The sequence below is a fragment of the Crinia signifera genome, chromosome 5 (assembly GCF_055691185.1).
Source record: "Crinia signifera chromosome 5, ASM5569118v1, whole genome shotgun sequence".
In the NCBI taxonomy this organism is placed as follows: domain Eukaryota; kingdom Metazoa; phylum Chordata; class Amphibia; order Anura; family Myobatrachidae; genus Crinia; species Crinia signifera.
Window position 1 is genome coordinate 141868914 of NC_139221.1, and position 18901 is coordinate 141887814.

Genomic DNA, 18901 nt, shown 5'->3' on the forward strand with positions numbered 1-18901 from the left:
CGTAAGAGAACTGGGGATACCGGTGCCTGGAACCTCTCTAAGAACAACAGAGTCCTGGATCTTATTGGACCAGGCCATTTGAAGTTGTGCCATAAGGATATGTGATTATACGCTTTCTATCATCATACCATTGTGAGTCTCCTGTACATAATAAAAATTTGTGTTTTACTTGGATTTAACTTTTTTTGTTGATATACCCGATATCTAAAACCCCATTGAATTGGGAAAAAGTGAATATCATCTATTGTCATTTCAGGTGTCTAAAGAACCTTGAATAGTATTGGACCATCCCTTTACCATAAGTTATGTTTCTTTTTTAAACATTCAAGGGTAGCGCTATATGGTTTCACCGATTTCACTAACGTTTAAATTGTCACATTTGAGTGTTCGTTTGACAGGACACTTTGTGTTTACCCTAAGCTGCTGTATCTCTTCTGTCTGTGCTATTTCTGGTAATAACTCCTTTTTGTAAGGTTTTGTAGTTCAACATTGACATAGTCGAGTAATTGATCAACCAGAATGCTGGGTCAGAGGGAACTGGGGCATTTAGGATCACTTGTGAGGTAGCTATGACGTTAGCCCAATAGGATTTGATTACAGGGCAGTCCTACCCAGTGGCGTAGCTACAGGGGTCGCAGCGGTCGCACCTGCGACCGGGCCCCTGAGCCAGGGGGGCCGATGGCAGCAGGTCCCCCCCCGGCCCGCTTAGCCAGTCACAGGCTGCCCTCCTGCGCTGGCCGCGGCTTCCAGAACACGGCCGTGGCTACAGGAAAATGGCCGCCGGCCTCCTGCACTGAGGACATGCCAGCGGCTATTTTCCTGTAGCCGCGGCCGTGTTCTGGAAGCCGTGGCCAGCGCAGGAGGCTGCCTGGCCGCAGCCAGTGACTGGCTAAGCGAAATTCTGGCACTGTGGGGGCATATGTTTATTTGGCACTGTGGGGGCATTTCTGGCACTGTGGGGGCATATGTTTATTTGGCACTGTGGGGGCATTTCTGGCACTGTGGGGGCATATGTGTATTTGGCACTGTGGGGAAATATCTGGCACTGTGGGGGCATATGTGTATTTGGCACTGTGGGGGCATATTATGTGTCTACATTAAAATATAAACAGACCAAGATTTTAATTTTGTTGTATGTAGGGGGGCCCCAAGCTGACCTTTCGCACCAGGGCCCATGAACCTTTAGCTACGCCCCTGGTCCTACCAAATGTGTATAGAGCCAGTAGCACTTTTACATCTCCAGCAGGAGGATGGCATAGAGTGAAAAATAGTGTGAAGTACAGAAGGGCACATGTACCATCTCATTAACACCTTATACTGTGTCACCCATACTTGGATAAATAAAGAACGTTTATGTGTTTTAAGAAAAACAGCCTCACAATCTTTTTGGGTTAGAGATATACCCAAGTTTCTCTCCCATTTCTGGGTAAAAGGAGGGAGGCTTTGGTTATCAGGAAGTCGAAGCATCTTGTATAGAGTGGAGATCGTGTGCCTAGGGTTAATAGCGGCTACACATAGTCTTTTGAATGGTGTAAGTTCCCTGGCTGCCAATTTGGCCCTATCATTTGTATTCAGGACGTGTCGCACTTGTAGATATTTCCAGAAGTCATTGGAGGGGATTATTCCTCGCGGATTGTGTCAGATGATGAAAGTTTAAAGGTACTACCCGGGATAGGTCATTTGGAAGTTGAACACCTAAATAGGTAATACACGACTCCTTCCAAGTAAAGGGACAGGTATTTTTAGGTTTGGCTATTGAGGAAGGTGGTGCTGAGAAAGACTTGGATGGGTTAATTTTAAAATTGGAGAGGGAGCTGAAAGCGCCTATTTCGCTCATGAGATGGGGGAGGGAGTGAAGAGGTTGTGTGATGATGGATAGCAGATCATCTGCAAACAGTGCTATCTTGTATTCCTTATTAGCAACCCTCAATCCTGTAATGCTGTCATTTGCCCTTATGGCCCTAGCCAGGCCTTCTATGCATAGGACAAAAATTAGAGGGGATAGGGGACAGCCCTGTCTCGTGCCAATAGAAATCAATTAATATCAGTGGTCATCTATATTACCCTGCTGCATTAATCTACTGCTTTAGAGTTTTCAATGCAAGCCCCTTTCAAAGGTAAAGTTACTTATCTGTCATTTGAAAGCTAGTGAATGACTGGCACTTATGCAAAGCATACAATTACAACAGCTCAGTCCATCATCTTTTGCATTTTAATGGCATACCTGCAAAAAAGAAATGTCACATTCATATAACATAATGACAGAGGCGGCAAAAGAAAGATTATGTAAGTAAAAAAGTGAAAAATAGTTCAACATTCACTCAGTATGTAAAATTGCTGTTCTGTCAACATGATTGTCACATTAAGGGTTGACAATTTTAATAGTTGGCACAATCCCCTAAATTACTTTTTGGAATCTTTTAACTGACAAATGTACAATACATGAGATCAGGCTGTGTAAAAGGCTTATACTGTATCATTGGAGTATATGAACATATGAGATTTTACGTTCCAGTAATACATAATAGGTCTCTTTTTTTGTCATATAAGAGAACAAACATTTTTTTGACTCTACCTTCTATAATAGTATTCGATAATACATAGTTTTAGTATCACACTGCATAGCATTTCCAGAACTTTTACTTTCAATAATGCTGGGACTGTCCGTCAGTTAATATTTATATATATTGTTTACCCTGCGATATATCATAAACTAAAGCAATAAGTGGAACTCCGCAAAGCCAACATAATTATACACATATTACACAATCCTTGAGGACTTTTTATTCGTTTAGGTTTAAGGTTTGAAGTAATTGTGATGCAATTATCTGTTATCAACATATCTGTTATTGTCCTCAATTAGATTAGTTATTAGGTCATTTTAAAAAACTTGCAGACAAATCAAAGTACAGTATATACTGTATAACCAAAGATAACATTGTTTTATCTCTCACACATAGAACAATGCAATCATATTCCATATTGCAAAGGACAGAAAGCTGTAGATCTCTTGAAGGTGCATTGGGACCTTATACTGATCTGTGAAAGGTTTTCTTGTTAATACTTTATTCAGGCATAGAATCAAGTTTGTTTTCAGGTTTTAGCACTGTGGGGGTTATTTTGGTTCACTCTTTCTGACAAATTCCTTCTTAGATGGACAAAACCATGTGCACTGCAGGTGGGGTAGATGTCACTTGTGTGGAGAGAGTTAGATTTGGGTGGGGTGTTACTTCAAAGTGAGATCTATATTGCAGGGTTAAAATAAAGCAGTCTGTATTTTCCCTGCACAGAAACAAAAAAACTCACCCAAATCTAATTATCTCTGCACATTTTACATCTGCCCCCTGCAGTGCACATGGTTTTGTCCATCTAAGAAAGAATTTGTCTGAAAGAATGAACCAAAATAACCCCCTGTGTGAAATGAGCATTATACAGCATGTAATACTTTAAAAATATATATTTATATTGTAGAAAGTTGTAAATGGCAGTACTGTGATAATGATGTCTCCTTTAATTCTCAAGTGATATTACAGTTATTGCCAGTGAACATTTCTCAAGCATAACACTGCAATTTGTTTTTATCTTTTAGTCTACATGTAAAGTATTTATGCATCTAGTTGTATAATAGTGGTGCTGCTATGGTCTGAAGGCTTTCTATAGTTTGTAATGACAATATTAACATTTTCAGGATAAAAAGTATAAGGCCATGTGAATGTCTGCTTAGCAATAAAATGAATCATAACAAAGCAGAAGGACATTAAGACACATCTATAAAGGGATTTGGTATGAAATCCCGACGGTCACAATCCCGACAGGGTCAAAATCCTGAATGGGTCAAAATACCGACATTTAAAATCCCGACATTTAAAATCCTGACATTTAAAGTCCCGACAAGGACAAAATCTTGACATTTAAAATCCTAACAAGGTCAAAATACCGACATATAGAATGTACAGGTGAAACTGTATACATGACTTTCTGTTGACAGGTAGCGAGGTCGACATGGGTTTTTTCACTGTTTTTTACCTGAATGTCGACACGGTAGACATGGACACAGTTGGAAGTGAACTGCAGCCCCTCGCATCGTTCGCTTTGCTCACAATTCTTCGGGCACGGTGCCTCGCTGCGCTTGGCACACTATTTTATTTTCCCACCATGCCCTACTGGATGGTAGGGAATGAAATACTGCCTGTCGGCACATGTCGGGTCATAAAACAATGAAAAAAACCATGTCGACCTCGCGACCTGTCGACAAAAAGTCATGTTGACTGTTTCACCTCTACATTCTATATGCCGGTATTTTGACCGTCGGGATTTTAAATGTCAGGATTTTGTCCTTGTCAGTATTTTAAATGTCGGGATTTTGACCTTGTCGGGATTTTGTCCTTGTCGGTATTTTGACCCATTCGGGATTTTGACTGCATCCCCTATAAAGCCCCTTATTCTGATCGGTGCGGCTGGATCCGAATATGCGGCCAGCACCGTGCGTCCTAAACCCCGCCTTCCATACGGATCGCCAACTCCGTCCGTACGTGGTAAGAAGCTGTCCGAACGGACCGCACGTGTATTTATCATGAATACACCTCATCCATCTCAGGGAACCTCCCCCATCATTCGATGGTCGCAGACCATCGAATGCAGGACCGAGTGGCCAGGCAGCTCCCGCAACCTCAGACCACACGGGCATTTCTCCGCGCAAAAGCAGGGATCTGGGCGGGCAGCTGACATCCGGCAATGTCATATGTCCGCCCCCTACACGTGCGTCACGGCCGCATTACCATACGTACGCCCAGCGTTTGCATGGGAACGCCCATGAAACGCGGGGTGTAAACATATGGTAATGAGCCCAAACAGCCCTTCACACCCCTCTCCACCCCCTGTTCGTAGTGTACACATTTCATGCGGAATGTGGCCGTGCGTCCAGCTCGCACATGCGCAGAGACGCCTCTGCACATGCGCAGACACAAAACATTGGCGGCACGAACGCACGCGGATATTACCGCACCAACCAGAATAAGGGCCAAAGTGTATAACACAGTGTTTTAATAGAAAATTCATGTGAACATTTTAAAAGTTTAAGCAGGAATGAACAACCATATAGTATATTGGCAGTGCTATGTAATGTGATGGCCTTTAAAGTGTCACTCATCTAATTCCAGGCATGTTTAAACAGCTGGCAGTATTGTGTGTCTGGATACAATTCATAAGCAAAAAGTAAAAGTATTGTCTGTATACAGGTCTTGAATGCACAATCTACATTTATCTGCCAAATCCATTATTTGAAGCAATGAAGAGGAGAGAGTGAGGGATGAAAGTCCCATGCATGACCTCACTCAAAGAAAGATGAACAACATAAAATGAGGCACAAGTGACCATAAATAATTCTGTTATATGTTTAGATGACAAAAGACCCTGCAATTAGCATCTTTCAAAATATAATAGAAAAAATATTTTTGTGTATCTGTAATATAATTCCAGACTTCTTTCAAAAAAGTGATTTACGGTACATTTTTGTGATTAGATTGAATCCTAATTTATAACCTAAGTAAGCTTGTTTTTTTATAAAAAAATTTAATTTCTCTTTTCAGGCCTGACGGGTTTTCTCTTTTTTTATGTGTATATTTTGCAAAAGTAGGTAAGTGTTATTTCTATTTTAAAAATAAAAATAAATCAATAAAAAAATGTATCTACTATTACCATTGTCTTTTTCTCCCAAGGTCCTTAATAATTTAAGCAAGAGCTTAATTTTGGATTATGTCTAGCTCAACATCAAAATGTTGCACAAGGACAACATTGATAAAATGCAGACACATGCAAAAAAGTCGACATGGAAAAAATGTGTCAGATGAAAGGTCAACATGAGGTTTTTTTTTTTTTTTACTTTTCCATGACCAAACATAGTCCACGTAGATGATAGTGTGGCAAGTACAGTGGTAGTGGAGCAAGGCACCTGGGACATAGTACATTAATTGGAGGGCCAAATGCTCAGGTGCTTGTGGAAATGGACAGCAAAAAAACATGAAAAACACATATTTACCTTTTCATGTTGTCCATTTGCCTATGTCCATCTTTTGTCAATGTCAACCTTGTGTGTGTTGACCTTTTGATGTTGACCTAATGACTGTCAACATAAAATTGTCTAAAAAGTAAATTCACTACCTTACCCTCCTTGACCTTGGTCTCTCAACGTGGATCTACAAAAATCTTGAGTAAACCACACCAGATCACCAAGGGGCACCTTTTACAGTCAAATGTATCCATAATGCCATTTGATGTTTTCAAACTTCTATTGTAATTGTTCTGAGAGAATTGCCTGGTGTCTCCAAGTGATGTGATGTTGTAATTGATATAATTTTCTGTGCTCTCTCATCTCTCGGGCTGCACCTGATTCCCCCCCCCCCCCATCCCTGGTAACAGCGGAGCTTAGTGCATGCATGCTAGAAAGCAGAAGCACCCTGTAGTCCTTGACAAAGTTGTGCCCTCTCATCCATAGAGGCACATTACTAACACATATCACTGGGTTGCCTGACTCCATCCGCTCTCAGAAGCTAAACAGTTGGTGAGCACCAAAGCACAAGGCATTGGTGAGACACCACTTGGAATGTTGTGTTCAGTTCTGGGCACCGCACCTTTAAAAGGACATAAATGAATTAAAACAGGTACAGCGAAGGGCGACTAAGACAGTAAAAGATCTCTAATCACTAGAATACAAAGACAGGTTAACCAGGATGAATATGTTTTCACTGGAGAAATGAAAGTTGAGAGGTAATATGCTTAGTATGTTCAAATACAGGACTGTAAATCATATGGAACTCGGAGATGATTTGTTCTCTAGCAGGCCTATACTTAGGACACGCAGGCATGTAGTGAGGCTCGAGGAAAATATATTCCGTACTGAATTAAGAAGAGGATTCTTGACCATTAGAGCAGTACAATTCTGGAACTCATTGCCGGTGGGGGTGATTACAGAAACTACTGTTAATGAATTTAAATCAAAACTGGATACATTTTTAGCCACTAATGGAATCCTGTAGATACAGTATGACTTACTCAAGTCAGTAGTTACAAGTTAGGTAGGTTGAACTCGATGGAATAACATCTTTTTTCAGCCTTAATTACTATGTTGCTATGTTACGATGCATGTAGTGATTGGCCCGCTTAATACCTGTCTGGGAGACTGCCAGGGAATGCCCTGTGTAGCAATATACCTGGAAAGTAGAAACAACACAGCCTGTATAGAGGAGCTTTCCTCTCCCTTTTCTGCTTCTCTTGTATTCCCTTTAAATTATTATGTATCTATTAAGGTCATTATATCACAGCGGGGACAACTGCCTTAAATCTTTATTAAATTATATCATACAGTGATATTTACTTCTTTATTAAGAACCGTTGAGGATGATTTGTGTTATGCGTCTCCTTTTCTGACTCTATTTTGACGGTAATTTGTTTATTTATTTTTGAATTGCAATTGGTGCTATCTAATAGAACTGTATTCAATTCATCCGATAGAGTCTTATACCATTTGCCTTCAAAACTATTATGTGTTTGTTATTATAATGTTGTGACTGCGGTATTATAACAAACAATATTTACTGACTAATTTATATGTTTAATGTTTTATGTCATGTCGTTACACTTATGTACTTATCTTTTAGCTTAGTATCATAAATAAAAGCTATGTTTTAAATTCATTAATTTATCCATTATTGACAAAGTGTGCCCCAAAAGCTTTTGTTATTATCTTCAGGTCAATCTTTTGACCTATTCTTTCATATGATGTTGTAAGCAAGAACTGGGAATTTGTGTGGCCTAGTTAAAGAGGAAATTAACCTTTAAATGACCTGAAATAAGAAAATAGATCCAAGAGGAAAATCAACTACAGTTCAGAAAACGAGATTCATGGGTGTTCATTTTTACCTACTTTTAAAAGAGGTCACACTATAATGATTGACAGACTATATGTAAGTGCAGTAGTTTTTATATGCATATACTGTATATTGATGCAGTTTGGTTCCTCCTAATGAGTATCTGAGATTAAGAGACAAAGGTTGGCAAATTTTACCAAATGTGTAGTTATCTACCTTCCTCCTGCAAATTTTAAGTTACAAATATATACTGTAGCCTATGTTGTAGTTGTTGTTGTTATTGTTGTTGTTGTTGTTATTATAATTACTACATATTATGTATTGCTGTTGCTCTCTACCTTGTTTGGTAAACTTGAATGCCTATTTTAACCCCTTCCTGACAGAGCCAGTTTTTGCGTTCCTGACAGAGCCATTTTTTTCAAATCTGACATGTTTCACTTAAGTGGGGATAACTTTTTTTTGCTTGTACTTATCCCAGTGATTTTGAGATTGTTTTCTCGTGACACATTGTACTTCAAGTTAGTGGTAAATTTGGGTCGATACAGTCTGTGTTTTTTTGTGAAAAATACCAAAATGTCGTGAAAAAATGGAAAATTTTGCAATTTGCAAAATGTCACATTTTCTGCTTGTGAGACAAATAAACATACCACTCAAAATAGTTAATAACTAACAAAGACCATATGTCTACTTTATGTTGCAATCCTTATTTCAACCTCCTTTTCATTTTTTTGGACACTAGGAGGCTTCAAATATGAATAGCAAATTCTCAAATTTTCAAGAAAATTTCAAACTCTGATTTTTTTAGGGACCAGGTCAGTTATGATGTGACTTTGAGTGACTTGTATGTGAGACACCCCCATAAATGATGCCATTTCAAAAACTGCATCCCTCACAGTATTCAAAACAGCATTTTGGAAGTTTGTTAACCCTTTAGGTGTTTCACAGGAATTAAAAGAAAGTGTAGGTGAAATTTCAAAATTTCATTTTTTTTTGCAGATTTGCAAATTTAATACATTTTTCTAAGGAACACAGTAGATTTTACTAGAGAAATGTGACTAAAAATTGATTCCCCCAATTCTTTGGTTTTCATAAATATCCTATATGTGGCCCTAGTGTGCACGGTGACCAAACCACAGGCTTCATAATAGAAGGAGCACCTACTTGATTTTGGAGCCTCCTTTTTATGAGATTATTTTTTAGGCACAATGTAGGTTTCTAGGCACCATAAGATGCTAAAAGTTAGGTACCCCCCCACAAGTGACCCCATTTTGCAAACTACACCCTTCAGGGAATTCATCTAGGGGTATAGTGTACATTTCAAACCCCCAGGGGTTTCACCAATTGTGGTACAACTGGGCAGTGAAAATGAAAAAAATTAATTTTTCATTTTCACAGCTCAGTTGTATCAAAATTGGTGAAACCCCGGGGGGTTTGAAATGTACACTATACCCCTTGATGAATTCCCTGAAGGGTGTAGTTTGCAAAATGGGGTCACTTGTGGGGGGGTTCCACTGTATGGGTGTTTCGGGGGTCATTCAACCAGAATCTGTGCTGCAAAATCCAAAAATCACTCCTTCCCTTCTGAGTCCTGCCATGCACCCAACTGGTATTTTTTGGTCACACGTGAGGCATTGCCGTACTCGGGAGAAATTGGGGCACAGATTTTGGGGTGCTTTGTCTCCTTCATTCCTTGTGAAAATGAAAAATTTTGAGCCAGATCTGCATTTTTGTGTAAAAAAATGTAATTTTTTACAGAAAAATGCAGTTCTGGCTCAAAATTTTTTATTACTTTAAGTTGCTAATAGATACCACTCACTGAAAATCAATTGTTGTTACCCATGCAATTTTGTATCTGTATTTTATACATTTATGTATTACAGCACTTCACTATTTTTGGAAAATATTCACAGATACATAACATCATGCATGGGTGTGGGCCGTAATAAATAATGTAATCAGAATTAATGTAAAATATTAAAGACTGACCTTTCTCATTTTCAAGCTACAGTATGTACTGTTAAAAACTGATTTAAAAAAGTAGGTTTGTCAACCTAAAATAAGTTGAACACAATTCTGCTGCATATATATATATATATATGTGTGTATATATATATATATATAAATATATTTTTTCAGTGCATATATTTAATTTTTAACTTTTTCTGCAGCTTGATGCTGCTGCTGCTGCGGGGGGGAGGGGGGAGGAGGGCAGCGCTGCGTGCGCTCCAGACGCTCCGGGGGAGCTGCTGCTGCTGCCGGGTGAGTGCCCGGCGGGTTCGAGGGGGGGCTGCACATCGGTGGTGATCGGTGCTGTACTTGACAGCACCGATCACCACCGATCCCTGTGTTACCGAGCGGCTTAGCCGCCGGTAACACAGGAAACGCTGTGAATGGCTGTTCAGATTTGAACAGCCAATCACAGCGATCGCCGACCGGGGGGGGCACCCCTGCCCCCCCTGTGCGGCGAGGGGGGATGTCTGCTGTCAGGGACAGCAGACATCACCTAACTGTCACTGCGTCTCTAGACGCAGTGACAGTTAGAAGTCATGACGTACATGTACGTCAAATGTCGGGAAGTACTTCCCGACCATGACGTACATGTACGTCGAATGTCGGGAAGGGGTTAAAGCTGAAAATTCTGCAACATAATATAATAATATAGAAAAACATAATATATAATAATAAATTAGAAAATTATGTAACACAAACCTGGTCTGGGTTGACAAACGATCACAAAGATATCCATGCAGCACAAAATCAAAGGTTTTATCCACACAGTAAGTAGAAGTAGAAAGAGTTTCATTAACCATAAATAATGGACAGATGCAATTGACATCAGTTGACTGATGTATACACAAACTAGTTCACATGCCATCTTAAGTTGTCCACCCTCATTCCAATCATACGTACAAAAGTAATCAGGACTGCTGTATTAGCAGGTGATGTTGATACTACCTAACTATATCTACATACTTGCATATCCATATGCAAGTATGAATTGTAATCTATTATTGGAAGGCCCACTGTTATTAATTTCATTTGATTGTATTAATAAGTTTAATTAATAAGTATTAATACGTTTAAGTTTTCATCCTAGGAAAGAGAAGACAGTAACACACATCTGTAGTGGACACAATTTTACCCAGAGAGCTGCTTTGTATTTCATTCTATGGCAAAGTAGTAACTCTGTTAATGGGAGGCAGAAGAAATTAAAAGCGGCAGAATTGTGTTCAACTTATTTTAGGTTGACAAACCTACTTTTTTAAATCAGTTTTTAACAGTACATACTGTAGCTTGAAAATGAGAAAGGTCAGTCTTTAATATTTTACATTAATTCTGATTACATTATTTATTACGGCCCACACCCATGCATGATGTTATGTATCTGTGAATATTTTCCAAAAATAGTGAAGTGCTGTAATACATAAATGTATAAAATACAGATACAAAATTGCATGGGTAACAACAATTGATTTTCAGTGAGTGGTATCTATTAGCAACTTAAAGTAAAGTTGCATACACATGGGGCGATATATCGGCCGGCGATATATTGCGGGTGATATATCACCGAGCGATATATTGCTCAATGCCCCCTTTTCATTGGCGACCAGAGATGGTCACTGAAGAAAAGAAACCTCTGCCGGTGGTGCCGCAGAGGTAATCAGTTGGTCGCAGAAGCAAGCTCCTGCGACCAGCGATTAGAACGGGGCAGAAAACGGGAGCGCACACCCAGCGATTTATCACCGGGGCACACTCCCATCACTGGCAATATGGTCGTCAGCGACCATATTGCCCACAATATATCGCTGCTGTGCAGGGCCATCTTAACAGCAGTGTAGGCCCAGCAATGCACTGGGGGCCTTACCCATTCTCCCCTCCTAGGGATGTGGGGTGATATCAGCAGCAGCTTTGATGTCCAGTCCCACGGGTGGCGGGGGGTGCTCTATCTTCCACTCAACATGTAGGACCTGGGAGCAGTAACTTCTGCTAATTACTCCTATACTGCACAGGTGGTGGGAGGGAGAACACTAACATGTGGGGCACTGTGCTGAATGAAGGGTCCCTTGTAAATGACTTCCAGGGAGGTAGGGGGTGTTTTATATGCAGTGGAGGGTTGGATAATTGAGTGGGCTTAATATTCGTCATTTTCTGGTGGAAGGGCAGCTTGTTTGACTGCAAATATCTCCATTATCTGGAAATAGATTTATTAGCCTTCAATAGTATAAAAACCTAGAGTCCCACCTTTCATAAGGTGCTGGGGACTTGGGGATCAGAGATCAGGACTAAGCCAGAGCAATCCATTGACTAAAATATAAAACTGTGCACCAGACGTTTGGAGCTGGAGCAGGGACCGGCTGCTGGAAGGCTGATATCTCTAGTTCTGGGCAAGATAGAGACAAGAGGCTAGTTTTCACAGAAAGGGGAGAGTCCCAGATTTTGGAATATACTCTCAGAAAAACTAAGTCAGAGAGAACCTGAGAAATATGACTGGGAATTGCAATTAACAGGTCAAATCTGGACTGCTGCTTTGAAGTTGGATATCTCCATTTCCCCAGGGCCGATTTTCAAAATTCTGGTATCCCTGGAAAAAGGGAATCCTCAGCTATCAGAATAGGTTCCTTATAAACCTGGGGCCCCTGGGCAAGTGCCCATTAAACCCATACAAAATGACGGCCCTGCTGCTGTGTGTACACAGCTTAACTGTATTTTTAATATGTGGTAGCACTGTAGCATTTCTGTGACTTTTAGAACACTGCCTGCTGCATTCATTGCTTTAAGCACAAGGTAAACACATTGGGGCTGATGCTGATTTGGACATACAGTTTGCTCATTTCAATAGCACAAAATATGCATGCCAGAAAAATGTCAGTAAGGATATGTGTTGATTCAGATTCCCTAACATAAATCTGCAGAAACACCTCAATATGCATATTTGCCTTTCAAGGCTGTACCAGTTGTAGTTACCTGATGGCATGTGCAGTTAATGATGCTTATGTTGGCCGATACTATTTGACTAGTTCTGATTGACTGGTTTCCATATTTATGAACTTTTTTTTTGTATTGCTTGTGCATATAATCATTGATCTTGTCAGAGTACAGTATTTTAACAAATTACATTTTCTATTCATACAGATATTTTCATAATAGATACTTTCCCATCATAACAAATGTTTTAGAATATGAATGCAAATATCTTATACATAATCTAATGTAGGGTACACACCAGGACGACCACCGTCGTCCACGATCGATAGACGACCATGGAACGATTTCCCTTGGACTTCCCGGGAGTTTCCAGGCAGTCCCCAACAAACGATTAGCAAAAATTGTGTTTTTTTTTTTTGCGGAACGATCTAGATCTGATCCCGATGCGCCCGTGATGGTCGTTAAGACGGTCGGATCGCTGTTTTTTGTTTTTTTTGCAAGAACACATGCGACCGTCGTCAGATTGGCCTTTGGAATTTGAATGAAGGGGCTGGACTAGCAGAGGGGGATAGGAATAGCAGCAGCCATTTTAAACCAGTGTATTTCTGCTTTGTTACTAGTGAGGCTTGGTTTATACCTGCTGAACGCTGGACATAGCTATTTACACATTACTTTGTTTTGCCTGCCATTACAAAGTGTCTTTTAACCCTGCACTATGGAGAATGCAGTGATGGGTAGTCACCAGCAACAGTACCTGCTCTATTATGCAGTGCTGAAGCTCAGGCGTCAGAGAGCCCAGCGCAGGAGAGAAAGATCATGCTGGACAAAGCAGTGGCTACTTCAGCGTCAGACTCGTTCGCACATGCCACTGCTCAGGGACATCAGGGAAAATAACCCAGACGATTTTCGGAACTTCTTGAGGATGGATGATGCCACATTCCAGGAATTGCTGCGTCTGGTGACTCCCCACATCGAGAAGCAGGATACCAAGTATCGCATGGCTATCCCTGCTGAGGAACGGCTGGTGGTGACCCTGAGGTTTCTAGCGACAGGACGGTCTCTTGCTGACCTAAAGTTTGGATCCCTCATCTCCCCGCAAGCTTTTGGCCTCATCATCCCGGAGACCTGCAAAGCCATTGTGAAGGTGCTGCAGTACCAGTATTGCAAGGTAAGGATGAAAAATACACCGTACACTTTATTGTGCAAACAAAATATTTTTATTTATAATTTAGGCCTTGGACAGAAACAGGTTTTTTAGGCCTTTCATATGTAAAACATGTAAAATAGTAAATAAATTTATTGTGTCAACACAAATATATTATAATACCATATATAAAAGATATTGTACAAAAACACACACTATATATAAACATTTAAGTATGTATGACCCAGTTTAAACTTTCCCAATAAGTACGGGCTACTGTGTGGCAGAGGATGTCTGCCGCAGATATGTAAAGGCTGCGGCCCACATGGCGCATGGCGCAGATGCAATGGTCCCGGCCCCATTGATGTGCGCCATACGACATGTGAGCAGTGGCCATCACATACCTGCAGCTGAGACCATGTCTGCCGCACAGTACCCCATACTATTGGCAAAGAAAAAAGGGCAATAAATGGAGTTTGCTCTCCAGATTGAGGAGAATCCTGTTCTCCCTCTGGTAATGCAGTTACAGGTAGCAGCATATAAAAAGAAAAAAAGACACTCTGGTAACTTCTGAAACAGGCCCTTACAACAGTAGGGATAAGGTACTGTGTGGCAGAGGATGTCTGCTGCAGATATGTAAAGGCTGTGGCCCACATGGCGCATGGCGCAGATGCAATGGCCCTGTCCCCATTGATGTGCGCCATACGCCATGTGAGCAGTGGCCATCACATACCTGCAGCTGAGACCATGTCTGCCGCACAGTACCCCATACTATTGGCAAAGACAAAAGGGCAATAAATGGAGTTTGCTCTCCAGATTGAGGAGAATCCTGTTCTCCCTCTGGTAATGCAGGTACAGGTAGCAGCATATACGTAGAAAACCAAGAAAAAAACACTCTGGTAACTTATGAAACAGGCCCTTGTGTGGCAGGAGATGTCTGCTGCAGATATGTAAAGGCTGCGGCCCACATGGTGCATGGCGCAGATGCAATGGCCCCGTCCCCATTGATGTGCAACATACGCCATGTGAGCAGTGGCCATCACATACCTGCAGCTGAGACCATGTCTGCCGCACAGTACCCCATACTATTGGCAAAGACAAAAGGGCAATAAATGGAGTTTGCTCTCCAGATTGAGGAGAATCCTGTTCTCCCTCTGGTAATGCAGGTACAGGTAGCAGCATATAAAAAAAAGACACTGTGGCCCTTGTGTGGCAGAGGATGTCTGCTGCAGATATGTAAAGGCTGCGGCCCACATGGCGCATGGCGCAGATGCAATGGTCCCGGCCCCATTGATGTGCGCCATACGCCATGTGAGCAGTGGCCATCACATACCTGCAGCTGAAACCATGTCGATGGTAAATGATAAAATAGCCTATTTTTTAAGACAGATCCTCAAAAACAGAAGACTCTGGATCTTCTATCAGTAAAGAACTGTAGAATTGTCAGTACTGGGGGGGTTGAGAAGGCTGTGTAGGTGTTGACTGGGTATGTGTTGGAAGTGTGCTCGACTGGTCTGGTACGGTGGTAGGTGGTACGGTGGCAGGCGGAGTAGGCACTGGTGATTCTAATGATAGTGGTGTGTCTGGTGCACTACCCATGCCAACTATTTTAGTGCCACTGTTGAGATACCCTAAACTGCCATTATACACCAACTCCATGCATAACTTTTCAAAAGTAAGTTGCTGGTCCGGAGCCATGTTGCGAACACACTCTGCCACATAAGTGAAGTAGTTGTCATGTTTGTCCGGGTTTCTTTGCAGGACTCGCTGTACCCGCATCATAAATTCTTCATGTTCTGCTGCTTCTCCTTTTTTTCCTTTGCCACGCATTTTTTTTGGCACGGGGGAGTGGTGGAGTGGGTTTCAGGGTGGGTGGCGGAGTGCGTGCCAGAGTAGGAGCTTCGCTCGATGTGCATGCATTATCAGATAGGACAGATAGGTCTGGGGTTGCAGGTGGGTAGTCACCAAGCTGTAAAAAAATTGAACATGTTTACTAATCAATTCTATTTACTTCTAATTTCAGTTCCCTGCCAGCGTGAATGAATGGAAAGTCATCGCAGAGGAGTTTGAACAGCGATGGAACTTTCCAAATTGCGGTGGAGCCATTGATGGCAAACATGTCCGCATAGCCCAGCCTATCAATAGTGGTTCCTACTACTTTAATTACAAGGGCTATTTTAGCATTGTACTAATGGCTGTGGTGAATGCGAACTATGAGTTTATCTTCCTGGATGTAGGAAGGAATGGCCGTGCATCGGATAGTGGCACTTTCAAGGACACAAAGTTCTACGAAAGGCTCATAGCGAACACCCTTCACTTGCCGTCTGTCCAGGAAACTAAACAGGGGCTTAACTTTGTGTTTGTGGCAGACAAGGCTTTTGGCCTGCACGAGCATGTCATGAAGCCATATGCGCAAAGGGGTCTGACTCATGACAAAAGGATCTTTAACTACAGGCTATCCAGGGCACGGCGTGTTGTGGAAAATGCTTTTGACATCCTGGCTAGCCGGTTTCGCATTTTCCACACTGCCATTAACCTGAGGGTGGACAAAATTGACTGGGTTGTCACGGCGTGCTGTGTCCTGCACAATTTGCTCCGCAGAAAATCCACACAGCAAAGGGCTACAGGCACAGCACTCCAAGAAGACCAAGATCTGCCAGAGGAGGTAGTGCAGATATCCTCCTTGCAAACCCCAACACAACACTTCACAGGGAGTGCACGAGCCAAACAGGTGAGGGAAGAGTACATGGCCTACTTTAATGGGGAGGGGGCTGTGGATTGGCAGGAGGAATCAATTAGATAGCCAAAAAAATAGACTCACCGATGCTGATTGGCTGGGGCACCATTTTTCATATGCAAAGAGTTTAAATTAGCTAAAAGTCATTGATAAATAGGCCCAAATAGTTCTTATGAGGCTCATGAGTTCTTGTTGCTGCTGTCATTGCTATCTTCTGCGTATGCAATTGCAAAAATATGTTAAAATGGGAAGAAGCTAACCAGAGCATAGGGATGCCTACTACAGTTGTATATAACTGCTGCTACATCGGAAACATTGTTGCATATTGTGTCATGTCGCTGAGTCTTATGTGCTTCATAAATGCTCAGGCTGAGCTGCTCTCCTAGGATGTAGAGGGCTCTCCAGTTGCAAGTGAGATCACAACTGCTAATCTTTGTATGCACACAAAATGGAATCTCTATGGCCATGACAGGTCTGCATTAAGCCAAACACTCCCTGTTCCCAACCACAAATGCTAGCTTCCTGTCATTTACTTTGTGACTCATTTGTCGATGTGACCACAATCTCAGTTCCCACACTACCTGTATGATTGCGCACTGTGGCTCATCTGTATGAAATCATCAATGTGTGTACAAACGCCACTTTGCAACTATACCTAAAATGTAAGGAAAATAAATAGCAAACATTCATCAGGCAACAGAACATAGAAGTTAGAGAATTATGCAGACAAAATTTATTTCACCTAGAAAAACATTGTAAAATATGGAAATTTCACACACTATAATTGTTAGAAATTAAATCACTTGATATTTGTTTTACATTAAAAGGGAATATTCACTAAATTAGGTGTTAGATTACTATGATGCTATTAGCTATTTAATTTGTCACATTTGAAAAGATCAGTAAAGTGTTTTTATAACCTTCCTTAACTGCAAATTTGATAATACAACTTAGCATTCATTCATATATAAAGAACCCTATGAATAATTAAATGTGCTAAACTTGAATCATTTCTTTTTTGTAACTTTTTGTTAAAATGCATATTTCCAAACTCTTCAGATTGTTGGTACTGAGTGGGGGGTCTCTTAACTGCTATCTGACCTGCCAATATCTTGGGTTCACAGTGTAAATGGTTGGTGGTATGTACCACTGACTGCTGCTCTCAATACCAGAATAGTATTAAACAGGGTCCATGTGCTAATTCTACTGGTGTTTGTGGCGATGATCAGGTGTTTGGATGGGATGGGAGCAAACTAATGTGTATGATACATTCTTAGTTGATATAATTACATAATATTTATTATGCAAATTCTATAAAATATAAGAAGTTCTGTTTAATGGTATTTTCCCTTTTGAAAACATGTCAAGACATTTATATTAGCTGACGGGGTATCAGATAAATATACTGTATTGCACTTGCACTTTGTAAAAAGTTGGCACTTGTGAAATATATGCTAATGTTATTTGCATATTTGTTTTATTTTTTATGGAAGTTAATAAAAAAATGTTATCTGGTTCATTTTCCCTCATATAATGTAAGGGTCCAGATTTCAGATACATACTGCATGTGTAGTATAGCACCCATTTTGTTTGGTTTTAACTTTATTCCCAATTGTACATATAGGAGTGGGTGTAATGAGGGCTGCTTAGATGCACTATTTTTGCATACTTCCTAACTCTGATTGTTGAGGCACAGTGGCAATTTGCATGCCTTGAAAGAGTAAAAGTCTTGTTCACAAGTACTTGTATTACAGTGCCTTATAAGTGAATTGGGTGGAGTTTCAGTGGGTCAGGACCATTACTATTTTTCCCCAATTTAGCTTTTCTACATGTTGGGAGGAATGTTTTTGATAGGCAAAAAGTGGCATGTATAATAAAAAAAATCCCAGACTTACCTACCCTTTCATGCCTAATTATATTCATAAAATGGTCTTGTACATTAAGTAATCATAGTAAATTCAGTCATAAAGAATGTCAATTTATTTTGAGTGCAGGTCCAATATTTGGAGTCAAGCCATCAAAAAGATGCTATAGTTAAATGCTGATCTGTATACTAACCAATCAAAGGATATCTCCATTAAAAAACTATTTCTAAAGCATTTAATTACTCAGATATTCACCATGATAGCAGCATAAAATAACTATGTTCATTCCTTAAATTATGGTTTCCATGGATAGAACTCTTGACCGCTAAATTGAATTTTTAGGAAACACATTAGACTACATTGA

The 18901-nt window shown here is 40.7% G+C and overlaps 1 protein-coding gene across 3 annotated transcripts in view; it reads left to right on the top strand.

Moving 5' to 3' along the window:
- Positions 1 to 18901, top strand: part of CDH12 (cadherin 12) — an 849072-nt gene that overhangs the window by 270874 nt on the left and 559297 nt on the right. Inside the window, exon 3 of one of the 3 annotated variants that reach the window (XM_083188087.1) lies at positions 5589 to 5635. The exons of 1 other annotated variant lie outside the window; for it this stretch is intronic. The gene's annotated coding sequence lies outside the window, so the exon portion shown is untranslated. The remainder of the gene's footprint in view (positions 1 to 5588; positions 5636 to 18901) is intronic. One more of the 3 variants, XM_083188088.1, reaches the window with a different exon arrangement.